Raw genomic sequence first — 13,024 nt, forward strand, 5'->3', positions numbered from 1 at the left:
CAGCTGGTGTCAGCCTTGGTTTTTGAGGGTCAGACCTTCTCAGGATGGGGGTCTTTGGGAGTTTGGGGAGGGCAGTGGACATTTGGGTGCAGTGATGGGGCCTAGAGCTGGTGGAGACCTGGACATAGAGCCAAGACCTGGACACAGACAGACCTGGCTGCACAGCCAGACCTGTGTCTAGGTACAGGGGCCAGCAGCTGAAAGCTGCAGCTGGACTAATTCAAAGCAAAAATAAGGTTCATGGCTGAGAGAGTAGTGGCATAAAATTAATTGGGGCATTCACAGGCACTCAGACTGCAAACTGCCACTCTAGGGGCTCTGAAGCTGTAGTCAGGTGCCTAAGCATCTCTTTCTAATGCAAAGGACTGTCCCAGTCCTGCTCCAGATGGAGGGACACACATGTAGGGAATGGTACAGATCACCAAGCTAAAGAGCTAAAGACATGGAGTGTTTGCATTGAAATATACTGTTGTTGTTTTTATTATTACCATTATTATCATTATAATTATTATTATTTTGCTTCCCAGCTGTGCTCTGCTCCTACCTTGCTCCTGACATAATAGCAGCATGTAGCCACGCACTTGTTGTGCACTACAGTTAAACCCTATAAATATTCCCTGCTCACCGATGGCCAACTGAGCCATGCTGTGCTCAGGGGGCAGCTGGCGCCTGCCAAGCAGCAGCCCCATTTTGGCTGGACTGTGCTCAAGTGGAAGGTGGTGGAGGCATTTCCCTGCTGCCCCTGCAGAAGGTTTTCTTTGGAGGGAGGAGAAGGCGTGAGCAGGCTCCCTGCAGTTCTGGCTCCAGAAAGCCTCAGCACTTATTGACATATATGCAAAGGGACATCCATCCTCACAGCTGCTTTCCACAGGTTAGGATAAACTCCCATGTCTTTTCCAAATTCATTTCCCTTATCCAGCTGCAATTGCTGGGTGTTTTGTAAAGCTTCTCAAAACTACTGCCATCACCTGCTGTTGGGGTAGAAGCTTAATGTGCAGCTTTGGCCTCCTGTGCACCTGACAGCACTAGCAGATCCAGAGAGGCTGTCTGCTTGTCCTTCTCTCTCAATCACTTGTTGCCATGTGTGACATAAGAAGGGACAATTATTTAATAGAGAAACATGAACACTGCGGCCACCTCCCTCCCAGTTTACTTGCCCTGGATTACTTTTTCCAAACTCACTCCCCATGAGAAGATGCTGCAGCAGAGTTCTCAGAGCTGACACCTTGTGTCACTACTTCCACAGGCACAATGAAATCCCTTCGTGTTTCAGAGAGACGTTCCCTCTGGGCCAGGGGACTGCAGCAGCACCCAGATGGGAGGGAACCCAGGTGGGAGGGAACCCAGGTGGAGCTGCTCTTAGCTGGGGCTGGGAGTACAAGCATGTGGAGGCTCTGTCCCCTGGCAGAGGCACCCATGGGTGTGCAGCTAGCACAGCTTCCTCCTCCTGCCCTGGTGCTGAGGCTGCCTCTCCCCTTGTTCCTCGCGGTTTGCACGGCAGAAACCATTACTGCAACGAGAAACCCAGGAACGTCCTTTTTCCAGCTCTCTGGCTTTTATTGACTCAGAATGGCTGCCAAGCCTATAAATAAATGTTCCTTGAGCTAAATATAGCAGCCACTGAAATAGGCTGCTGGCTATTTATTTAGCTTGTGGCCTCTTTGAAAGCTTGCCAGTCCATACTGCCTTTACCTTCGAGCCGTCCCACCCGGGGCTGTGGCCACCCACCACGGGGGCATGGCTGAGTCAGCATGGGGAGAAGGGGTCACAAAAAGTCAGCCCCAGCCTCACAGGGCTGGAGAGCCAGGGTGACAGGGTCTGGCAGCTGGAGGGGCTTTGGGACCCTGTACCCCTGCCCAGAGAGCTGGGGGTCCCCAGGAGGGACATTTGCTGGAGCGGTCGGGTAGGGGCTGAACCAGTCACAAGCCAGTTTCCTCTCCTGTGAGGATTTGGTGTCTTTTTTCCAGTACTAGGGCCTGGAAAAGAGAATCTATCATCTCCCCCAGGCTTTCCAGCATTAGGTGGTGTGCATTGCTTTTTCACACCTCGCAGGAGCATAAATACTCCTGGTGCACAGAGGTGCTGTGTGTTAGGACACTTAGGACAGCCAGGGGCATGAATTGACCCCGCCCTTGCACCCTTACTTGAGCCAGGACACTCATGAGCTGTGCTATGGCTCTGACCTCTGGCCTCAGCTGCTGGGTGGTCTCTTCAGGCAGTGCTGCAACCATATCCCCTCCCAGGTCTCTCCTGCTTCATGGTGTGTCTGGGAGCAGCCTGGCAGATGCCATTTGCCCCACTGGTGAAATGAATCCCTACTAGGGCACCACACTTGGAGAGGCTCCATGGGATGCGTGTTCCTCCAGTGTACTGTTGGTTGTGCATAGATGCAAGAAGGGATCTTGGGCTTCATCTCCCAAAGACTGATGAAAAACAAGGTGAGCACTGCTTTGTGCTGCAGACACTCTTCTACGCCCTGAGCCTAACAGGAATAGCTGCTTTCCTTGGGCTGTGAGGAATTCACTGCAGCTCCGTGCCAGCCAAGGGAAAAACCCCGTCACTCCCTGGAAAGCCACATTCACTTCTGGAGCAATCCAAGAACATTAATAACATTTAGCACTTACAGAGGGTTTTGCTAAACATGAGCTAATCCTTACAACACCCATGGGAAGGAGAAAAGTAATTATTGTTATTTGGCTTAATTTTTCCTTTTCCATGTACCCCTGCAGAGGGTCTCTACCTAGTCCAGAGTCCTCTGGAAATCAGAGGAGAATACCACTCATCCCAGCTTGTAGAAATAGGAAACCTGGAGCCAAGATGGCAGGTTATTTGCCAAAGGCCACCCAGGAAGGCAGAGTTGGAGCCTCTGTTGAGAGGGGGGGAGGGATGGGGGGAAAAGCCTTGCCCCCAGTCCTTCTCCTACACACCAGACTGTAATTCCACAACTGACAGGGTAATTCTGGTCCTCACCTGCAGGATGCCCACGGGATGCAGATGCTTTGTGTTGCTGCTTACTTTCCTGTCCACAATGTCACTTCACAAGGTGGTTAGAGAGACACCCTGCTCTCCATGGCAGTAGCTGCTGACAAGGCTCATGAGCATATTGCTTTGGAGCACTACTGCAGCAAGGCACAAAATTCCCACACACGACCCCCCTTCTGGAATTACAGACCCGCTGCCAAGTGTGGTAGATCCCACCAGCCCTCAGGCACTGGCTAAGCATCCTCCACAGCTGTGGCCAGAGCACCCCAGAGGGGAAAGGAGCTGATGGGATGGTCCATGGGTTTGTCCCAGCCATGTGGCATAGGAGCGAGGCTGGCTTAGAGGGCTGGGATGCTGCTGGGGTTCCTCCTGGGGTCTGGATTAGGACGCCCCAGGTGAAAGTGGAGACCAAAATTAGGGTGACTGCTCGCCTGGGTCTTTTGCAGAGAGAAAAGGCATTAAGGAGTTCCATAAAGCCATCAATGCTCCCTGGCCACACTCCTCAGCTGAAACCCAGGCACTCAGTGTCTGAGTGGAAATATTGTCTGTCGGCAGTACCCAGATGATGTCATTTAGTTTTCCAGGCTTCTGGGCTGAGCCAGCAGCTCGAGCCAGTATGACTGGAGATTCTTTATTTAGAAGGAGCCCAAGTGCAACTGAGTCCAGGTCTTTGCAGCACCCCTCTGCCACCTCCCTTCCCTGCTGATGCAATCCCATCTGCAGCAGGGACATCAGGATGCCTCAGCAGAGGTGGTTTTTGGAACCTCAAAATGGGACCCTGCCAGACAGGTGGGAAAGGGAGATGCTGCTAGGGGGCAGGTGAGGGTGGTGCGTACTCTGTGCTACCAGATGTTCCCCAGGCAGAGGAGTGTCCAGTTCCCTCTGGGCAATGCACACAGCAGATGAACACTTGTCCCTCCAGGTGTCCTTTTTCCTCCCTTCAACTCCCTGAGAAATTTGTCCTGAGCTCCCTGGCATGGCAGTGGTCACCCTCCTCATCCTCACACTTGTCACCTCCAGTCTGGGTTACTACAACCGAGCCTCAGGCTGGATTTTGGGGGCTTTCTAGTTGGAAATCAAATGTTTTCCCCCTCTGACACCCATTAACCTGCCTCCTTTCCCTCGGCAGCATCTCCTGACAAGCGAGGGCTAAGAATAGCCCTGCCTCTGGCTCCAGGCTGGTGCTGTTTGCTCAGTGACTCAGAGCTGGCCAGGCAGGCACTTACTCAAAGGGCCCCATTACTCATCTGTCTGTATTGCCCCAAGGATGGGGTTTGTGTCTCTCGTTTGCCTCTCCTTTAAAGATCCTTTATTTATTTCTATTTAATAAAGCTGCCATGCACAAGGAGAGGTAGTGTTCCTGCTGTAGATTTACCTCTAAATATGTGTGCCCTGACCCAAAATGCTGCAATCCCTATAGATCACACTGGCAGCCCCTCAGCATTGCTCCTTCTCACTGCCTTGCCAGGAAGGAGCTGTGTCGGCAGGAGCAGGGCAAATGATAATGTCTCCCAAAATTGCATTTCATGGCACCAGGGTAACAATGAAAACAAAAATCCTCTCCTGCAGAAACCATCTGTGTTGAATACCAGTGTGGATCTGACTGTGCCCAAATCCAGCTGGCCCCTAGATACCCATGGCATGACCCAGCTGCTCCCATCTTGCCCACAGCCCACACAAATTGCAATCCTCCTTCTTCTCCACAGACTGTGTCACTGCCCAGTGGGCAAAGCACCTCGGCAAATTAAAAAAAGGCCTCCATTTTTTTAAAAAAGTGGCTTCATTTCCAAACAGCAAGAAGGCAGCATCTTCCTCATCTGGTTTGCTCCCCTGAGGCATTCTCTGAGTCACAGCCAGTCATGCTGGGAACAGAGCTGCATCCTGACCAGTGCACATCTGTGTCTGCAAGGCACTGCTGGGGGAGAACACAGCTCCTGCACCCGCCCTGCCACGGCAGGGATGGTTGCTTGGGATAAGGAAAGCGTGGCATTGGCAGAAGAACTGGAGGAGGTTTGTAGGAATGGCATTTTGTTCTCTTTCTGCTGCTTCAGCCCCACAGTTTCCCTCTTTTGCCGCTCTTCAGGTTTTTCTTCCAGTTTTTCCAATCCTGCTGCTTCGTGGCATCACTCTTCAACCCTGCTGTCACCAGGGAGCCCAGCACTCTGCTCCAGAGTGCCTCATGAACCTCGAGGGCTCTCAGGGGAACAAGCACAACCTCCATGCAAGGCACACCTGAGTATCCCAAGCCAGGTCTGGTTTGTGTCTTGCAGAGATGCGTGTTGGGTGTCAATAGATCCACCTTGCATAGAAGTGGGCAGCTGTTCTGGATTTGGGCTGTGGCTGTGGCACTTCTCACCACCACGTCCTGGGTCTCCACATAACACATGCTGAGGTTCTGATCCTGCACTGCTAACCCCAATGGAGCCTTTCCATCCATCCGGGATGAATGGGTTCCCAGTGCCTCTCCCCAAAGCCCAGCACAGGAGAGCTGGGAGCTTGTGCCTCAGAGGAGATGTGTCTGCAGCTCAGTCAAGGCTGGCAGCAGCCAGGGGTGCAGGACAGAAGGAAGCAGGAGCCTGAACATCCATCCACCATGGGCTGGAAATGCGTCCTGCATGTCCTGGCAAACACATATTTGTGTATTTGTGTGTTCCCCCCATCCCAGTGACCTGCCCTCAATAACAACCCCTGGGGCCATCTGGGGGCATGGTGTTGTAGGAGAGCAGGACCAACCTGCCCAGTTTGGTCCTTTCTTACAGACCTCACTGGTACCACACAGCATCCATCACACTGCCAAGGGCTGCTGAATGGCCACTTCTAACCCTGAGCTGAGGCCACAGCAAAGTCAGAGGAGGCAACGGGGGCAAGCTCAAAGCAAGCTTTGGGGGCCACCTTTCCCTGGCAGCTGAGCTGTGCTCAGGAGGGGAGGAGAGACCCTGAGCTGTGCCATGGCACAGCCGTGCGCTGGCCCTGCAGCGAGGCGAGCGAGCAGCCTCTGCTGGCCTCTGCTGGGAGCCTTCACACCATCGCAGTTCTGACTGTTCAACACCAGGGAAAGATGCTTACCCTCGTTTCACATCCTTCAGGAGAGCTGGGGCTGACACTCGGTGCCGGACAAACCCCATTCTGCAGTGTGCTGAAGCACTGCTGCTTTGTTGGTGCTTTGTTGGTACAAAGAGGAGGAGGAGAGAAAAGAGGGACAAAGGCAAGCAGCTGCTCACACGTCCTGCTGGACCGATGCAGGACAGAAATCTGGAGAGTGACGATGTCTGCAAGACCACAGCCCACCATGTGCCAGGAGCCCCCAGCCTGGCTCTGCCCCCACCAGGTTGTGTGACTTGAGGAAGGGCAGGTACTATCTGGAAAATTAAATGCTAGGCTTAGCTCTCTGTACTTCAGCTTTGAAATCCCTTGCACCCTATAGGTGCAAACTAAGAGCATAAAGAGCAAGGCTATGGAGGTTCAGTGCCTCTGCAAGCAACCTGTCCTTCATCAGCAAGGCTGGGAAGAAAATCTCAACTCTAATGTTTGCAGTATCCAGCTCCCATCTCATCTCCAGGCTACATATGGTACAGGAGAAGGGAAGGGCTCCATGTGTTCCTAAAAGCCACGTGTGTCCTGCTCCATTCACTTGAACCATGTGGTTCAAGTCTTTTACATCTCTGAACACACTGAGGACCAGGTTTGGGTTGCAGCACTGATAACTCAAGACGCCAGCTGTTGGACTGTGGACAGATGGCTGTAAAAGATGTCCACTTCTAGGAGACCCTGCTTGCACCCCAAAACTTCTTTCTTTACTGACATCCAGCTTGTCTTCTTCATTAGAGAGGTCAGTGACAAGTGACCACTGCCTTACAGATTCCACGTGCCATCTGTGACACACGTGTGCAGTCCCCTCCAACCTCAGGAGCTGGGAAATGCTCAGCAGCAATCCCCTCTGGCTCAGCACATCATTCTGGGACAGGCAGGAATGCTGCTGCCTTCAGCCTGTCTTCAAGGCTTGGCTTTGGCTTTGCCCTGGCACCCCCTGAGCACAGTGCTGTGATGAAGCTTCTGCATTTGGGAACCCCCACACAGCCACTGCCCAGCAGACTTGGTGGTGCCCGAGCAAGGGCCAGACTGCCTTGTCTCCAGCCAGGCAGCATTAACCTTCCCCCACCAGAGACATTCCTCAGACCTTGCTGGTGCCAAGCAAAAGTACATCATGCTGTACTTTGCTGCCAGGGCTGCCTCTCCCTGCTCTGCTTTCCCTGTTAATTGCTGACCAGACCATCCATTACGGAGCAACAGCCAGGATGTGCAGAAGATGCTCCCCACAGGCACCTGGCATGCTTGCCTCTCACTTGCTACAAACCTCTGGGACAGACTGGCACAGATGACCAGGATATTTTTGTTGTGCAGCCCCTGAGAAAACAGCCAGGTGCTCAGGGCTTTGTGGTGCTTGCCCCTGCTGCAGACAGCTGTGGGTTCAGCCCTGGGCACCATGCTGAGAGCAGGGCACATAGGGTATGGAGAAGCTGGAGATGAAGAAGTGCAATTTCCATCAGGGTGAAGGCACTGGTTGGATAAGTGGTGCCCGTGAGGGCTGTAGCTGAGGCTGTAATGTCACTGAGACAGCACAGTGGGATGGCATTCGGATGGCTGAACTTTCTGCCCTCGCCTCTTCCCCCTTGGCCCCATAATGAGTCCTCTGGGTCACTCAGGGCTCCTGAAGTGCTTTCATCCCTGAGGAGTTTGTTTAGCTGTGGAAACCTAAAGAAAGAAAAAAAGGGAAATTCAGTATTCTTGTGAAAATCCTATAACCACATTACCCTAGTTGTCCATGCTGCAGCACCGGGTGCAAGGCTGGCACAGGGGAGGTAAACCCTGCCAGGCAAAGCAGGAGAAGGCAGTAAACAGGAATGATGAAGCTTAGGTACCTTCTGCACCAGGCCCTGGGCATGCACTCCTGATGGTAATTGGTTTCACCCCAGTTCCACAAGAGTGCACCTTGTACTCCTTCAAAGCCAGGCAATCTGGTGCCTGGCAGAGCATCAGTGGGAGTACAGAGATCTCTTAGGAAGAGGAACCTCCCTATGCGGGGCAATCATCTTTCCTTGGGGTATTTTTATATCAGGGTGGATTAAAGGGAATACAACCAGCAAGCTAACTCAGATCACAGCAGGAAGTCATCTAGTTCAGATAATCTCTGCAGCTTTGCCAGTTCTACTCTTCATTTGATAACACCCAGTCAAAGACCAAGCCTTGATACCCCTCCTCACCAAAAAACACGGTCCATGCACAGAGGAGTAATGAAAAAGGATCCTCCTGCACCAGGCAGTGTTGCTGACAGAGGCACAGAGACAGCATCAAGGCTTCCTCCAAAGCAGACAGGCTGCCCTTGGCTCTCTCTCCCACCAAAGCTATTAGCAATGAGCTCAGCCCGCTATTATCGCTGATCCAGGGAGCCTGGAGGCTCTCGGAAGTGCAGCTATTGATCCATGCCTCTCACATGTCCCCCTCAGGCCTTGGGTTTCAGGAAACCTCTTTGCCTGTCCTCTCCTTGTTTCTTCTTTGCAACCTCCAGGAATGCTTTTTTGAGGGACCTTGAAGCTGAGAGTTAAGGGAAAAGTAACAGGGACTGCAGTGAGAGGGCCAAGCATTTAGCCTGGCCAGAACTGCCTGTTTGCTTTGGCTGACTGTGTGCTTTACTAATCATCTCCATCTTCCTCAGTGGAGGAAGGGGATGACTTTTTCCCCTAGGTGACAGTTGCAGGTCAAGGGAGGGAAAGCTTGGTGCCTTTCATGGGAATGCAACCTATGTGGTCTCTGCTCATCCATGGCATGGACTTCCTGAGCGGGCTGTGTGCATGGAAGTGTCTCCTCCACCCTCTCCATGTTTCAGGATGACTGGTACCAGCTGGTTAACAGGTGACTGCATCTCTGTGCAGACTCACACTGATGGCATAAGCAGATAGGTGTGTTAGTCTGCTGGGGAACATTTACTTATGGTAATGATCAGCTCAGTGGCATCCTGCTACTCCTGAAGGACAGTCCTACTCCCCTTGGGTTGCTTCTCCCATCCCTTCAAGTTCACCTTGCCCAAGCAACCAGCTGGTAGGGTGAGGAACCATGCTGGGCAGCTGGGGCATCAAAAAAACCTGGTGGAGCTACATCCAGAAACCACATATCTGCTCTGGGCTGATTTCCTAGGTATGACGCAAACAACTTGCTGCCCAGCCCCTTATAAATGTGTTGCCTCACTCTCCCCACATCCCCAGGAAGACTTTCAGGTGCCTGGGTGCACTCCATAAATGACTAATGAGCCATTGAAAGCATTAGCACTGGTGCTGGCTGCCAGAAGCAGATCGAGATCAAGCCTTCCCTTGCATCCATCAGCTCCACCCAGGAAGAAAACTTCCCTTTGACAACAGCCAGATTAAGCAACAGGCATACAACAACTGACCAGTGCCCTGGCCAGGAGGGCTGAGGCAGGCAGTGTGTGGGAAGGAGTGACCATTTGCAGATGGAGGAAAACTCACATCTTGCTCCCACAGACCTGGGAGGGATTTGGTAGTGGCCATGTTTTTCCCTGCAGATGGATTAGGACTAGCAGAGAGAAGTAAGTAATTTTTGTGTGAGTTTGTGGACAGCAGAGCCTTGTAGCCTGGGGATGCCCTGAGGAAACCTCCATACTCTGCCAGATCCCCAGCATGCTGAACACAGGGTTTTTCATCTCTTCCTTTAAAAGCTGCTCTTGTGGCCCCAGTTTGCACATGAGACACACAGGCCTGATCCCATGAAAAGACCAATGGATGTGCTTCCATACTCCCACAAAGATAAACTCCAGGGAGTTATTTCAGCTGCTTTCACCTACACAAATCATGGTGCCCAGGAAGCAAATGGTGGTATCTGTTTTAAGTGTTGATTAATTCATGGCAGCATTGTATCCCAGCAAATCTGAGGAAGTTGCCCTGGACAAAGCTTTCTTACCTGTCACCCTATCCCCCTGGATTTCATGTAGCAGCAGATTACTGTGAGCAGGGGGCAAAATTTAGCTGACTCCATGCACTTACTGCCCTTGCAGACATCAGAGTCAGAGGAGAAAGAGGACAGGTCACCTTCCATTGCTAATGCTGCAAAGTAGACACAGAATAAACCTGACCTTCCTTTACAGCCTTTGCTGGAGAAATCAAAACTTCCTATACTTAGAAAAATCAATGGAGGGCACTTACCAAACAAATCCCCATTGGTCTGAGCCACCTACATCAACAGAGCCTTACACACACACCAAATCCTCCCTAGCAGCTCCAGCTCAGCTTTCCCTTGTCCAGGCTGCTGGGGCAGTGTTTTTTCGTTGTTTCTACTAGCACACCCATTCTGGCACAGTGCACTCTGTGCTGATCTTGGGGAGCCACAGCAGCATCCTACATTTTTGTGACTGTACCCTACAAGGTCACTGTCACCCATTTTTCACATACCTCCTCCAGAGGTGCTGCTGCTTCCCCTGTGTCAGCACTGCAGGAGACAAGGAGGAAGAGGGTAGCATTCCTCCCATACAGGCCAAACCTCTCAACACTCCCGGATCCCTCCCTAAGCCTCCTTGAAAGACCACTAACCCACCTGCACCGAGCTAGAAACCTTGTTACTGATTGGGAATAGCATTGAATGGAGGAGTATTCACGAATATGAATATTTCCTCTCAACCATCAGATGGTGCCATTGAGTCTTCTTAGGTTGTGGAGCCCTGAGGACAGCAGGCTGCCACCAGGGATCACACTGGCTCCTTGCTCCAACTCAAAGTGGGGAACAACACTTTATTCCTGTTACAAGTACCAATATACAAATATACTGGTGTTTTCAAATAAATTAACAAGGATCTGTGTCACTCTTTTTTCTATTTTTGTGTTTGTTTGTTTGTTTGTTTGTTTGTTTGTTTGTTTGTTTGTTTTAACAAGTCTTGCAAGACTGGCTATCTTCTTGGAGCTGTACTCCAGTGATACCAGTGTAGGAACAAGCAAAGCAGTACAGGAGCACTTCAATTTCTGCTCCAAGAAAAAGACACGTGTTCACTTCTGGAAAGATTTAGAGAGGATGAACTGCTTTCAGGAAGCAAAGCTAGAAATTAAAGAGAGAGCAGCATTAGCAAAAGCTCCTCTCCCCTCCACAACAGGACTTGCCCTCCTTGGAAAGTTAGACATTAGGCAGCAGGCTGCCCCATGCCTGGGGGTGACTGTCTCATTTCTACCTGTCCCTGTCTCTTCCCTCTTTTTTTTCTTTTTTTTTTTTCCAAACGCAGAGTGTGCTGTAAAAAGAAGAGGCATCAAGGCGTGTTGCCTACAATATGCTCATCACATTTGACATCTCTCCTCTGTGTGTGGGACCAGGATGTCCAGGGCTTTGATACTAATAATTCTCTGTGGATTTTGCAATGACCAGAGCCTGGAACAGAGAGCCCTGCTATCCAGAGGAGGCCTCTACCTGGCATTGCAAATATGCATGAATAACAACTGATTAGTGCTTTTCCTGGGTTGGTTTTCAGGTTTAATTGTGCAAGATGAAAGAGGAGAAAAATGCTAGTAACGGTGAGGAAGGAGGGAAAGGAGAAATAATTACAAGTGCATTTAGTCAGTGATAAGAATGGCTGCTGAGCTGGGCTGGGTGCTTTCCAAGCACAGTGGGAGCCAGCTTCAATTTCGCAGCATAATATTTCCTGCACCCTTAAAATAACTTTTCCCTGCCCCCAGGGTGTCACAGGAGTTGAAGAGCAACGTGTGTCCGCTTGCTGCCGGGTGCTCAGTTATCACCCAGGGGCTGTTTGGAGAGCATCACCGGTGTCTGCCAAGGCACCGAGACCCAGCCAAGAGGGCTGGAGCAGAATGGAGGGGATGCTCTGCAGCCCCAGAGCCGTGGTTTCCCAGGGAAGGCAGCAGCTGGGGGATTGCTCCAGCTGCTTGAGCCCTCTCCGGTGCCCAGTGAAGAACAGCTTCCCGAGCGGCTCGGCAGAGATGGAACCTCTTTATTGCCGGGGCTAATTGCTCATGTGAGATGTATTTACAGAAGCGACTGTTTGTGCAGAGCGCAGCAGACAAACAGACTCCTGTTCTGCCAGGCACCCTTTGTAATCGCTGGGGGCTGGGAACACTTTAATGCAGCCATCATTTGGAGGCCTCGTTTGTACTGCAGGGCACCAACCCCGCGTTGGACTGCACGGTGCCGGCGGGATTCTGAGCCCCGGAGCGGGGACAGAGGGCAGCTGGCTGCACCCAGGCACTGCTCGTCCTCACCCACCTCATTCCAGCAGGCTGAGCGCTCCCAGCAAACAGACCCCTGGGTGTGATCCTGAGTCTGACCATCCTCCCGTGGCTTGCAAATCCATCTGCTCCTTTTTGGGCGTTTGGCTGTGGGGGGCACACTCTGCCCTGCATGTGCCCAGGTGAGCTGCCCATCTGCTCGGTGTGCAGGAGATGCCCCTCAGGCTCTCAGGTGCTCCAAAAGGTATTTGGTGAGCTGCTTCACATGCAGCTGTGCCAAAGGACAAGACGTGCCAGAAAGTTGTTCCTTGCCTTTGTAAATGATGTCAAGGAGTGGTTAAAAGCACCCAGAACTCTAAAAAAAAAAAAAAAAAAATCAGCCTTGCAGGCTTTTTTCAGCCTGCTGGGCTTTTTCAAGCAGGAGGCCTAGAGGGAGTTTTGCCATCTGTGAGAGAGATGCAGCACTAGGAAAATAATGCAAACAATTTCCGGCACTGTCTCCATCTTCCTGCAAAACCAGTGGGGATGGACAAGCCCTGGCTTCCACATCTTTTTTTTTCCACATCTTTTGCTTATGGGTAGCCTACATCTCAACCCCACAGTGAACATCCCTCTCCAAACTTAAAAATACATATCCCACTTCTCACCCCGTGCCCTTTTCTCCACCCTGACACAAGCAGTAGATTAAGACACACTCAGGGAAGAGCTTATCAGCAAGGAGAAAGAGCACCACAGAGCTGGTGTGTGTCTTCTGCTTCCCCTTTTCCAAGGGCCCTTCAAGTTGGCTGGTACTGGTCAGGCATAATGAG

Source organism: Sturnus vulgaris, chromosome 6 (genome assembly GCF_052056855.1).
Source record: "Sturnus vulgaris isolate bStuVul1 chromosome 6, bStuVul1.hap1, whole genome shotgun sequence".
Classification (NCBI taxonomy): Eukaryota; Metazoa; Chordata; class Aves; order Passeriformes; family Sturnidae; genus Sturnus; species Sturnus vulgaris.